This window comes from Oenanthe melanoleuca, chromosome 23, assembly GCF_029582105.1.
Source record: "Oenanthe melanoleuca isolate GR-GAL-2019-014 chromosome 23, OMel1.0, whole genome shotgun sequence".
Lineage (NCBI taxonomy): Eukaryota > Metazoa > Chordata > Aves > Passeriformes > Muscicapidae > Oenanthe > Oenanthe melanoleuca.
In genome coordinates this window covers 150,229-162,595 of record NC_079356.1, presented here as the reverse complement: position 1 = coordinate 162,595, position 12,367 = coordinate 150,229, and the positions used below count along the sequence as shown (strand labels likewise).

General features: G+C 46.7%; 1 protein-coding gene across 49 annotated transcripts in view; it reads right to left on the bottom strand.

Moving 5' to 3' along the window:
• The window catches only part of EPB41 (erythrocyte membrane protein band 4.1), a 92,947-nt gene that overhangs the window by 53,616 nt on the left and 26,964 nt on the right, over positions 1 to 12,367 (bottom strand). The window contains exon 2 of one of the 49 annotated variants that reach the window (XM_056509130.1): positions 8,022 to 8,091. The exons of the other annotated variants lie outside the window; for them this stretch is intronic. The gene's annotated coding sequence lies outside the window, so the exon portion shown is untranslated. The remainder of the gene's footprint in view (positions 1 to 8,021; positions 8,092 to 12,367) is intronic. 49 annotated transcript variants of the gene reach the window in all.

Sequence of the window (12,367 nt, the reverse complement as noted above, 5' to 3'; positions counted from 1 at the left end):
GCAACAGTGTGGTGGGTTTTTTTCAAAATGCGTTCCTCCCCATTTCATAATGTGTGTGAAAAGCACATAATTCACCAGGGAAACTACACAGAGTGCTGCTTGAAATTGAGAGCACAGCCTGAAGAAACAGTTTTGTCTAGATCTGGTGCAGGTGCAACAAACCTGCGGGTGGGAGAGGAGGAAACGGCAGCTGCCACAACTCACTCCACATGTGTGTTATGTGTCCTACATGCGATTTTTACTACAGTAAAGAAAACACTGGACAGAGCTTGAAGCAACCTTGTCTAATGGAAGGTGTCGCTGGCCATGGCAGGGGGATGGAATGTGACAGACCTTAAGGTCTCTGCCAACCCAAACTAGTCTGGGATTCTATGACCATAGCAGAGAGGTGTTTGCTTGAAGGTTTCAAACAAAGCAAGAAATTCAAATGCAATAAAAGACTCAGAAGCTTTCAGAATTTATTTAATACACTTTATTAGAGGAATAATTAATGCTGACATTTTATAACCTCACTTAGAATTAACATTCCTCATCTTTCTGTGCTGGTACTTTGGATCCTCAACAAAAAGGATGCTGTCAGTCAGCCTGACCTGGAGGGAAACAGGAGTCTTCAGAAGCCCTATTGAAATGGGGAGAAATAAACCACCCAACACAACACAGATGGCACATTACAACTGTCCGGATTTAATTCTCACCAGGCCAGCCCTGGTAATCTACTGCATGTTGGCAGCACGGTGCTCCTCTCCCATCCCTGCTATCGTACGGCTTTCCTAGTTAAATGAGGGCAAAAATAGTAGCTCACCATCTGCTGAAAGCAAATCATTTATGTCAAATTGAAGACTGGGCTTATAAAATGACCTGACTAAATGGAGCAGTAAGTGCATTACAACCAAAGGGAGATGAGAGCTCCTCCTCCGTATCCTCAAAAATCCTCCTGGATGCTACAAAATTCCTTACATGGAAATTCATGGGCTTTGCTCATTGGTGAGGTGCTGAAATTTAAATGAAAACACGTACTTGTCACTGGGGTCTTGTCTACAGCAATGGGTTTGGAAAGGCTGCCTATGTGGGACCTGTCTGGAAAACTCACTTGAACTTGGAGCAGCTGGACCCAGAACAGAGACTCGGAGAAGGCACGTGCACCAGACTGCCAGCAAAATCAAGCTGCTCATAGACTCTCCCTCCTCCCATTGCAAGGCAGTAGTTGGCTAGGAAGACTAACAAAAGCATCAGTTTAATACAAGTGCTGTTTCCCCTTCAGTAGCATGCAGTAACTCCTGGAGCTCCCTTCCCTGCAGACGCCAGAGCAGAGACAACACGGCTGGGTCTCAAACGCAGTGCCTGAGGGAGGGAGCTGCTTCTGCAGAAACACCAAACCCTCCCGGAGGACACAGGGGCTCAGCCTGCCGGGCAGCAGTCACTCCAAAACCCTCCTCTGCCGAAAGAGCCGCTATCTGCCCAACCCTGCGGAGGGAGGGAGGGATCCATGCAAGCCCATCCCCACCCTAGGAGCAGCTCAGCCCCTGCGTGGTGCAGATAACACCCTGGGGCTTCTCCCTGCACCAGCCTCCCATGGAAATGGGGAGCACGGGCACCCGGCAGGCGCCAGAAATCTGTGCAAAGAAAAGCAGCGGGAACGGTGCTTAGAAAAGCACCATGAGCGAGCCACTCCACCTCAGGGAGGCAATGGCAAGGACAGGCTTCGTCCCAGCAGGTCACTCCATCACAGCCACTCCTGACTCTGCACCGATGGAATACCCACGGCGGTGATGACAGCACAGCAGAGATGACAATGCCACCGCTGCGTGTGATGATGGCTCTCCCTGCAGCAGCATTCTACTTGTTAAAGCAACAGTTCCACAGAAATAAGCAATAGCTCTTCATCAGCTGAACAGGAGGATTTTTTCCATGAATTATTCATAAGGTATTTTTTTTCCTGCCTGAACACAGATGTGTTTACTTACACTGTGCCTCATTTACACTCAAGGTTTAACATAACAGGGCTCATATTCTTTCCTTACAGTTTCCCAAGAATGGGAGTAAAGCACTTTTTGCTTTTGTTGCTCTCCCTTTGGTTGCTTCCAAACCAAAGCTATAATTAGAAGGCCAGCGGGCCCTGCACACTCCTTTGATAAAGAGATGCCTGCTAGATAAACACCACCCCTGCACACACACACACACACACACACACAGAGGCACCTGCCACGATGAACCGCTGCTGCACCAAGAGCCAGGAGGATGCTTGGTGCTAAAACCTCTTAACAGGCTCCATCACTGACAGCCCCAGTTCACACAGTTGGGCTGGTCTTCCCTTGCGTGCCAGGACACCGCACTTAAGGGCTTCATTTGTTACTTCACGGTTGCAATGCAATTTGCATTCACCCAACTGCCTCAAATACATCTACTACACCCTGGTACAACACCCCGAATTCATTAAAAATAACCATAATCACGCAGTTATTCGGATATTATTAGCACACAAGAAATGCACAATATTTAAGCTATCTGAGGGAGCCACTTACAGGAAGGACTGGGAGAACAAGCACTAGGCTTGTTCTCAGCTGAGCCCTCATGAAAGCTGGCTGAAAGAGCTGGATGAAAACATCCTCAACCCTGCCTTTCCGCTGGGCTTACTGCTCCAAAACTGCCATCAATTATTACAGAATTCTAGAATGGTTTGGGTGAGAAGAGACCTGAAAGCTTATCTCATTACACCCCCTGCCACAGGCAGGGACAGCTTCCACTACTCCAGAATGCCCCAAGTCCCATCCAGCCTGGCCTTGGACACTCCCAGGGATCTAGGGGCAGCTGCTCTGGGACCCTGTACCAGGGTCTCCCCACCCTCCCAGGGATGAATTTCTCCCCACTATCCCACCTAATCCTGCCCTCTATCAGTTTGAGGTCATTCTTCTTTGTTCTCACACTATCTGCCTGTGTAAAAAAGTCACTCTCCCTCTGATTCATAAGCACCTTTAGGCACTGGAAGGTGCTCTAAGCTCTCCCTAGAGCTTTCTCTTCTCAAGGCTGAATACCTACAACTCCCTCAGCTTGTTAAGGACACTTAAGTTAGCACTCAACTATCTTAAGTTGATTCCAAGACCTTTTCTCCTGACAGCAACACTCCAAACATATTTAAAGGAGGAAACATCATTCTCCCTCTCAAGAGCCTGCAGTGAGGGGAACTCCCAGGACACGGTGGCTAACCCAGTGGTGCCTGGGTCTGCCCAGGGGCGCAGCAAATGTGGATTTGTGCTGTTTTCATGAGTTTTAAGAAGTTGTACAGCTACCAGGCTGAGTTGATTTACCTGGTTTGCTCTCACATGCTCACTGCCACCATCGAGCAGTGAAACAAGGGCTGCAAGGTAACTAAAATTACCTTCACAGTAATTATCAGCCCGAACATTGCACTTTTAAATATTAATGACCCTTACCTATGAGTGCAGGAAGGCATTGGCCAGCTGCAGATTATCTGCTAAATTTCTCAATTCTTGGTTTTCTGGCCAAGCCCCAGTCACTTACACCTGCAGAGCAACACAGGGGATGAAGAAGCTGGAGATCTCCTCAGCAACCACCAGCATGCAACTAGCCAGATCCAGCACAGACATGGATGCCAGCTCTGGAGACACAACTGGGACAGCAAGAGCTCTGAGGAGCCCCAGGGAATGAATCAGCGAGGGGGGTTGTGAAGCTGAGTTTCGCCGGGTGGGTACAAACACTGCAGGTATCAGCACGCAGCTGCCTGTGCTGCTCCTGAGCTGGGGTAGGCTTTGTTTAGGAAGGCTGACCCTTTCTTCTTTAAGAGCTCAGCATCCCATGCAACAGCACACAGGAGAAGAAATACATTTCCACCACAAACCTTGAGCTATAAACTCCCAGTATAACAGAAAGAACCCAACCTTCAACAATTTGAAAACTCTCAAGACCAGGCAGCTTGGTTTTAGAGCCCACTAAGAGCTAATTGAGGCCCTCCATGAAAAGCAGCAGAGCCCACTCCAAGCTGGCTGCAGCTCCCCAAGGCACAAAGCAATGGGAAATGCAAACAGGGATGCTGCTGACCTTGCCTCAAGACTGGGAGCAGCAAAGCATCTTCTGTGGGCACTGTGCACAGGAGAGAGGTGAGGAGACACCTCTTCCAGAAAGCTCCCCTCTTTTTTTTTCTCCTTTTCAAAACAATATTGCAGGTGGTGGTTAAACTGCACCACTCCCCCCACAAAAAACCCATGGGAACGATCCTACTGCACATCTGCAGGCTCCGGTCTATGCCAAAAGAGAGCAGGCAAACATCCAAAACCTGGGCACAGCCATGTTCCCAACAGACCTGGGTCCACAGGCAACAGGCAGAAAAACAGCCACTCAGCTGTTCCCCCAAACACACAGAGCCAGGAATCAGAAGCAGTTTGTAAAGCCTCAAGGTACTGACTCTGACTGGGACAAGCTCCAGTGCCACCAGGGCCCAGAAGGATGTTGCCCAATAAATGAAGAACTGTATGTCCCAGGAACATGCTCATACACTTCACACCACCTCCATTGGGATAGTTTTCTTCCTAGCTTTCCTGCTCGTGATGCTCAGTGACCACAATGCCACACTTGATCCTGGAGTGGCTCCACGAGCCAGATAGCAAAAGAAGATGGTTCCTGAAAAATCAAGGCGGGTTTTGCAACACCTCCCACGCAGAGGATGTTCTCCAGAATCCCTCCAGGGATCCTGCCCCACAGCACAGGTGACGCTCATCCAGAGTAATGAGACATCCTTGCTGGCAGTTCCCAGCCCATAACAAAGTCATTCTCCTCTTCACAAGGCTAGGGAAAAGCCCTCAGTGAGCACAGCTTCCTAATATTTCCATTGCACAATGTTCTTTGTCCTCTATTTGCACAATGTGGCTGTTTCATGCACACAAAAAGCACCTCAGGGATGCCTGGAGGTTCTGCCCTGTGTCCTCACACACATCTTGCTTCTGCTTCTACACAACAAGATCCCACAGCACTATCCAGAATAGCCAAAGAGCTGGGGATGTTACTGAGATGATGGAAGACACCAGGACACCAAACTGACATGGGGTGACACACAAGGCTGCAGCCCAGCACAGCTGGCAGGGATGAAAATCCTCCCATCCCCACCAGAAACAGGAACCAAACAAAAGGGGAATATGAAGCAGCAATTAAATACCATCATGTGCAGTCAACAGTCAGCTATGGGCATGTAGCAGAGCAGCTAAGTCCTGTCACCTCCCAGAGCTGCTCTCCTGAGCCAACAGACTGCAGCAGAACCCCTCCCACCTCCCCAAGACTCGGCCTCCAGCCATTTCCACCAGTCTGTTTTTTCCGTCCAGCAGTGAAATCAGGCAGCTTGAGTTTTTAATCCCCTTAATTAGGGGTGTGCAGCAGTTTTCATTCCCTAATTACATCTATTGACACATCTCATGCAACACAATTACAAACAATCATTTTCACTGAAGATGGCTTTGAATCAAAAGTGCTGTTGAGTTCCCACACTGGCTGTGCAGTGTCACCAATGGGAAGAAGACATAACATGGTGTTCTGGATGCTTTAACACACAGCTTGGAAATGCTATTTTCATTAAATAATCCCCTGCATCTTTGGCAAAATTCAGATGACTCCTGAGCAGAGAAACCACTGACAGTCTGAGACTTCAGAATGGGAGGGCAGTTCTCAGTAGTTCACAGCAAAAAAGCGACCATTTCAGGCAATCCTCTCAATCCTGTACTGACCCACAGGTGGAGAGATGGCACTTCAGTGCCTATCCTGATAATTTTGGTTCATCGCCATTCAGTAGCTCAGTTAAAGGCAGACAATGGGGATGCTTCATTTCAGCTGCTCAGTTATCAGGAATCCCTTTGATCCTCTGGGACAGCAAACATCCAGTGAGTACTTTATCACCCCCACGTCTGCTGCAGAGTTAAGCTAATGATGGTGACACCTTCTGCCTGCCCACAGAGCCATGGCAGCACTATCCCACAGGGAGTCTGCTTTGAATTACTGCCCCAGATCCCATCCTGATGCACTCACTAATGGCTCACCCAGCACAGCAGCTGAGCTCCAGCCAGCAGCCTGGCTATAAGAAGTAGGAAATAGTGAACAGGATATTAAACACCATCATGGCGGGGAGAGCAGTGATTTAAAGAATGAGATGGAAGATAAGATGGTATTGTGAGGGTTTTTTCACCGCTGGAGACCCAAGTAAGGATCTCCATGCTGGTTCCTGCAGCACCCACTGCTCAGCTCAGGCATCAGCCCAGGGTCGCTGCAATTATTTGCATGGAGGAAATGTACGCAAACATCGCTTTCTTCAGACTACAGAACGGAAAAGGAAGTTGTGTTCACCCTCAGTACAGCAGGGAGGGGTCAGAAATACATTTTGCACCCACATTCAGAGGCTGTTTGCTCATATTTTTGGTTGCCGCCCTCCTCTCGGCGCTGGATGGGTTGGTGTGGGAGGCTGTTGTGGGCTGTGATTTCACTGAACAAACACACCAGCACGGCCACATTCCACCAGCTCTCAAGAGGTATTTTCTACCTCTTCAACACCCACCTTTGCCACACAGCACATCACAGCAGGGTTAGTGCTGGGTATCACACTGCTACTCCTGGATGGCCCTTGTGTTTCTGAACAAAACACTGCAGCACCTTCCCCTCCAGCCACATTTAATCCTGCTGATCCAACTGCTGTTCCACCCAGGAGCTCCACAGACAACAAGCACTAAAAGGATCACTCCTACCCTCCTGTCTGGCTGCATCAGACCTGCTCTTTCTTCCATTATCCCTGCTTTCTTCCACCCCCCCTGATTCCCTCCAACCTTCCCCCACTTCCAGGGGCTGCCCAGGACCCCCTCTCCCACCAAATTACACCTTCCTCCCCAGTCCTCCCCCTTTTATCCTGTATTACACGCCACACTGGGAGAAGTTTAATGTCCCCGAGGGCATTAAAGGGAGCTTGGGCATGAAGTCAGGTGGGCATGTGCACTGGGGAAACTGGGGCAGCACTTGGAAGTTGTAAACCAGCTTTCTCCACTGCCCCCTGTGTCAATGCAACCTGCCATGGCAGAGCCAGAACACTGCTGGCCACCAACCAGCTGAGAAGACAACAATAAACAGCTTCCACTTGTTTTAACATTGCAATATTTTTAAATATATGAAGAGCCAAAAAAGACAAATATATTTTCTTTAGCAGAAAACAGTAGCTGGTTTAAATTTTTCTCCATTAAAATAAATTGTACATGGGGTTAGTGGTGATTTCTGGATAAGCTACTGGCCTTATATACACAATTTAGCATCCCATGGATACCTATTTTATGAGTTAAGTTTCAAAATAATCCTTATTCTATTCGAAGTGTGTGCTTGTGTGTATACACACAAACTCAACAATATAGTGGTGGTATGAACAACCACGTTTTTTTGGAGAAGTTTTGCTTATTTTCCTCTTTTTTATACTTAAATCCTAGTTGTGCAATTGCTTCATGCACAGCTGAAGATGCACTGAGCCCAAGAGTGCTTCATCCAGCTGAAAGCTCCACAAACAGAGACTCAGGTAGCTCAGGTATTTATCAAGTATTAAAAGCAACAGCAAATTAAGAATAAGCCATATTATTCTCAGTATTTTTGACCCAAAATTAATTAGTCTTGCTCAGGACTGGGGACTAAATGGAGAGCCCCATGCAAAATTATGCTGCTAAAGGGCTGTGAGTCCCACAGTCACAATTCCAGACAAGTGAGCCACTCTTTTCACTGTGCTGCTGACAGCAGGAGCCACACAACAATATTGCTGAAATCCACATTCATGCAGCACAAGGGAACAAAATGCCACATAAATCCTCTTTTCTGCAGGCTCTGATGATATTATTGTTCGGGTTAAAACTGCCATGAGAAGACCCTTCAAATGAGGCCAGGGTGAAAGAGTGGAGAGAGCAAAAAGCATCGGTGACCTCACTCAGGTGCCCCAGCCAAGCAGCTCCTGTCAAACCCGCTCTTTGGCCTTCCAATAAATACATTCTTAAATCACCTACCTCCTTTGCACATCCTTCAGGTTCTCTTTCTATACACACAATCTGAAGGTAAATAGTCGCCTCTTCCTCTCTAAGATGAAAATAATGAACATACAAATGAGGTCTGAGCAGGTTGAGCTAGCTGGGAGGCACTTCCTCACCAGTGCAAGCTGTGAGCAGGGCAATATGGAAAACAAAAGTAGAGAAATGGGAGCCCTCGCAGTGGCAAGAAGTGTACTTTAAGAGTAAAAAGCAAAAACAAGACATAAACAAATATAATGAGCTGGTCTCTGGTGAGGACACCACTGCACAGCCCAAGCTCACTCCAGCTGCCCAGCTAAACAAGTTGCAAAAACTCTTCAGAAGTGAACTATAACTCCACAACATGAACATTTAATTCTCTTATTCCTAAGCATGGGAGATGTTTAAAAAGTATCTGCCTGACCAGGCTGTGTCCCCAGTTCAGCACCCAGGGAGGAGATGAAGACCTGCCCTGACCTGCAGGCTTTGGTTCACTGCGTTGAGCACAGACCTCGCTGGTGTCACTGCCACGTGGATTTGCTGTTTCCCAGGTGTTTTACCTGCTGACATTATGACTGCAAGCCTGTTTGTTTTATTTTATTAAACCATGCTCCTACTCTTAAGCTACCATCCAATTGCTGCTCCCAATTACTCAGCGCTCAAGAGCCAACATTAATTACAGATCCCTGTGAATGAGGCTGCTGTCTGCTGACCTGCACAGAGCTGGAGCATCCAGGACCAGTCTCTCCTCTGGGAGAAGAAACAGATTCCTTGTCTCAGTGGTGGATTAACAGCCCTGAGCGTGAAGGGCAGATTTAGTGAAGCAGACTATGAGCATCACAGCCTCAATGCCCAGATTTCAGCAGCCCTTTGGATCCCCCAGTATCCACAGCAATAAATATCCATTTTTCCCTATGGGATTCAACAAAACACAGCACCAGTTCAAATCTGGGATGTTAACCCAGAAATCTCTGGGATTAAGCACACACACTAGCAACAGCAGCAGTGCTGTATAAATGCCCATGAGCTTTAAGCGCCTTTGGCAAAGCACACAAAACCAGGAGGATGAAAACCCCAAACTCTATGGGAGAAATGCCTGAATACTGCAGCACAGGTTACTTCACACCATGAACTGAGCTCTTCAGTCATTAATAACAGACCTCTGAGGTTAAGACCCAAAACAACCCCTGAGCAGAGCCCAGGACACAGGAGTACAGCATGAGCCTAACAAGTTATTTTGCAACTCATGTTGCTCAGATTTAATAATCCCCCTAGCGCAAGACATCCTTCTGTTGGATTTGGAGAAAGATCCCATAAACTCTGGCCTCTTTTTTTCTTTTCTAGAAATAGATCTTTATTGCACAATGTACTGATGCAGTGCCACTTGCATGAAACAGCAATATGCCAGAAGGAAACAGCACTTCACCACGATTATCTATTCATTTTTTTAGTTTAATATTGGATTTTTTTTCTCAAAAATGTGTTTCTCTTTGCATGGTGCAGTGCACTTTTAAAGCATTTCACCAACAGCACTGCAGAACTCAGTCTTGACAACAGCAGGGAAGATCAGTGCTTCGGAATACAAGAAGAAAAATAAAAAGGTGAATAACTCCTCTCTGTGCTTCACTTCTGTTCCCAGACCGTGCCAAACACAGCTTTTGAGAAAAATCCAAGTGGTAGCACTGGGGCAAGGAACACCATGGTGGCCTGAACTGCTGACACCAGGGACACACCTGCATGGGGACACAGGGAACACGTCCCTTACCCGGGACAGTGCCGGTCGAGTACTGGGGAGCAGCACAACATGCTTCCATAACCCACAATATATTTCATATTAAGAGCAGCAATTAAATCAATTAGTGGTCACCCAGCGAGCTGCTACTTTACCAAAGTTCATTTTAAGCAGCAAAACCAACTTCCAGCAGGGTTTAAAATAAGAAGGTGCCACACAAGCATACACAGATGCTCGTGCCATTGGGAATGGCAACATAGGCTTCTGCTGCAGGTGGTTTATATCAAACACTTCACTATTACCAGATGGGTGGATCTCAGATTCCAAATGAAAAACACACATCCCCATTTACAGTGACTCAACACAAAAAGTCTAGTCCTACAACTAAAATGCAAGTGCCACATCCATTTTTCTTTGCAGTAAGTGCAGATTACATATATGATCACTGCAAAAGCCAAAAGGGGCTGTGCTGGGTATCACAGTGGCTAATTACTCGTGTGACAAATTATCAACTTAAAAATCACATATCTGCTCTGCTCCAAACTAAATTTTTTTTTCCATTTTGCATTGTTTTCCATTTTGCATTTTAAAAAATATAATTCACTACTTGGAGCAGCAAAAACGCCTTTTTTTTTCTTTTTTTAAACACAGCAACGAATTTCATGCCTCAAATTTCCCAATGCACCATCAAAGAGCTCATCACTTCTGATACCAAGAGGTCTGGGTCTTTTTGTGTCTGGGAATCAACTCTTAATTTTGAGTTTTCACAAAGCCTGTTTTCTTGTTTTTGAGAAACTTGTCCCATCCTGAGCTCTAGTGACTCATCCCCAGACGTCTCTGACTTGCAGCACCTGAACTGACTGCACCCATGAAACACCTCATGACTAGGCAAAACCACAGTCCATGGGTGGGAAAGCAGGGCAAGAAGATTAACTTGAAAAAACAGACAAAAACTGCACGTTCCCCAGTCACTGCTTCTTCTGGAGATGTGGAACTGAACAACTGCTGGGCTTGGCTGACATACAGATGTTGAGATGATGCTCAATCTTGTGAGGTGCAGCTGGTTGCATATCTGCCCTGTTTTCCTAAATCCCAAACGCTCTTGCTCCAACAGCAAAGCCCTGACAACATTTCACAACAGAGAGGCTTGTGCTCTTCTTTCTCCAGTCATTTTTTGTTTTAAAGAAATGTCTCAAAATATTTTCTCAAGGAGTGCTTCTGTTGAAGGGAACTGGGGAAAAACTCAAGCAGATACTTGAGGTAGACAGGAATCACTCACTTACAAACCTCCTGTTTCAGAGGTGCACAGCTGCAGCTCCAGTTGATGTTCTCTCCCCCCCAGTCTAGAAAATTTATTAGAACAAGTGTTTCAGTAAAAAAACAAATGTTCTTCACCAATCCTATAGTGTTTTCCTAGTGGTAAAGCTGAAGTGCTATGAAAGTTACAATTATTTAAACCTCAGTTGCAGTATCACTCCTTGGTTTTCTGCCACAGTCAGAAGTTTCAGAAGGTTAACCTGCTTCCACAACAAGCAGAATCTATCCATAAATTTTCAGCTGATTCTGTAGTTAATATATCAAAAGGGCAGAGTTTTTTGTTTCCTTACATTTGTGTTTTCAAAAGCCAGGTAGGAGATGGTACCTCTGCACAGCAAAACCAGGGTTGAGAGCTTTCTGCATCTGCTCGTACCACAGGAATGATTTACAGCTGTTTGTGCTGAGAAATCATGAGAAATGGTTAACATATAACCACTTCCCCCAGCAGCATCAGCCCAGGAAACAGAGGCAACCCTGCAACCAGGTTAGCACCTCACTGAGGCACCAACGAGCTCTGTGCACACCTTCCAACCTCCTGAACCTGTGGGTGATGGAGCTGCAGGCACAGGGCACTGGCACCTCTCCTTCACCTGCATCTGCAGACAACCTTATCACTGGCACAGATCCAGCTGTGCATCTACTCCAAAAAAGGAGAAAAAAGTTTAATTCCACTGTATTTTCATATGCTGTGCATAATGTATTTGCATTCCCAGATGACCAGCCTTTGCTGTGATTAGCACTGTGCAGATCAAACCCACCAGTGTAATCATCAAGCAATGCTCATGCTGGAGAGTTCAGCTCACTTACAAAAAGAAATAAACCTGCAAGAAAAGCATCACAGTGAAATACCAAATTCCTCTGTAATTGCAAGCCTCCTTGCTTTGTGAATTCATCCCTCATGTCCATTATCTACTCCCATTCCTGCCTCTGGAGGCACGCAGGCAAGTAGCACTAATAGATTCAGTTTCCCCGAGCACTCCCTCTCGATTCATCATGCAACAGGGACCCTGTTTTTAATAAACCACATCTTTGCAAAAGGAGTGTCACCATACACCATCATCAGGGTAGATGAAGAGAGTCAATCATTTTTAACTAAGCCAAGAGCAGCAGCTGCGAAACATGAAGCCACTAACACTGTCTGTGCCACTGCTGATTTCCCCACCAGCATCTGACGGGTGTTTGCAGGTGGGAGGAAGAGCACCTGAACCAAGAGGAGGAATGTTTTCTGCATTGGTGCCCCAAAACTGAGGGGATGGGAGATACCAGCTACACAAAGCATCTTGCTCAGAATGAAACA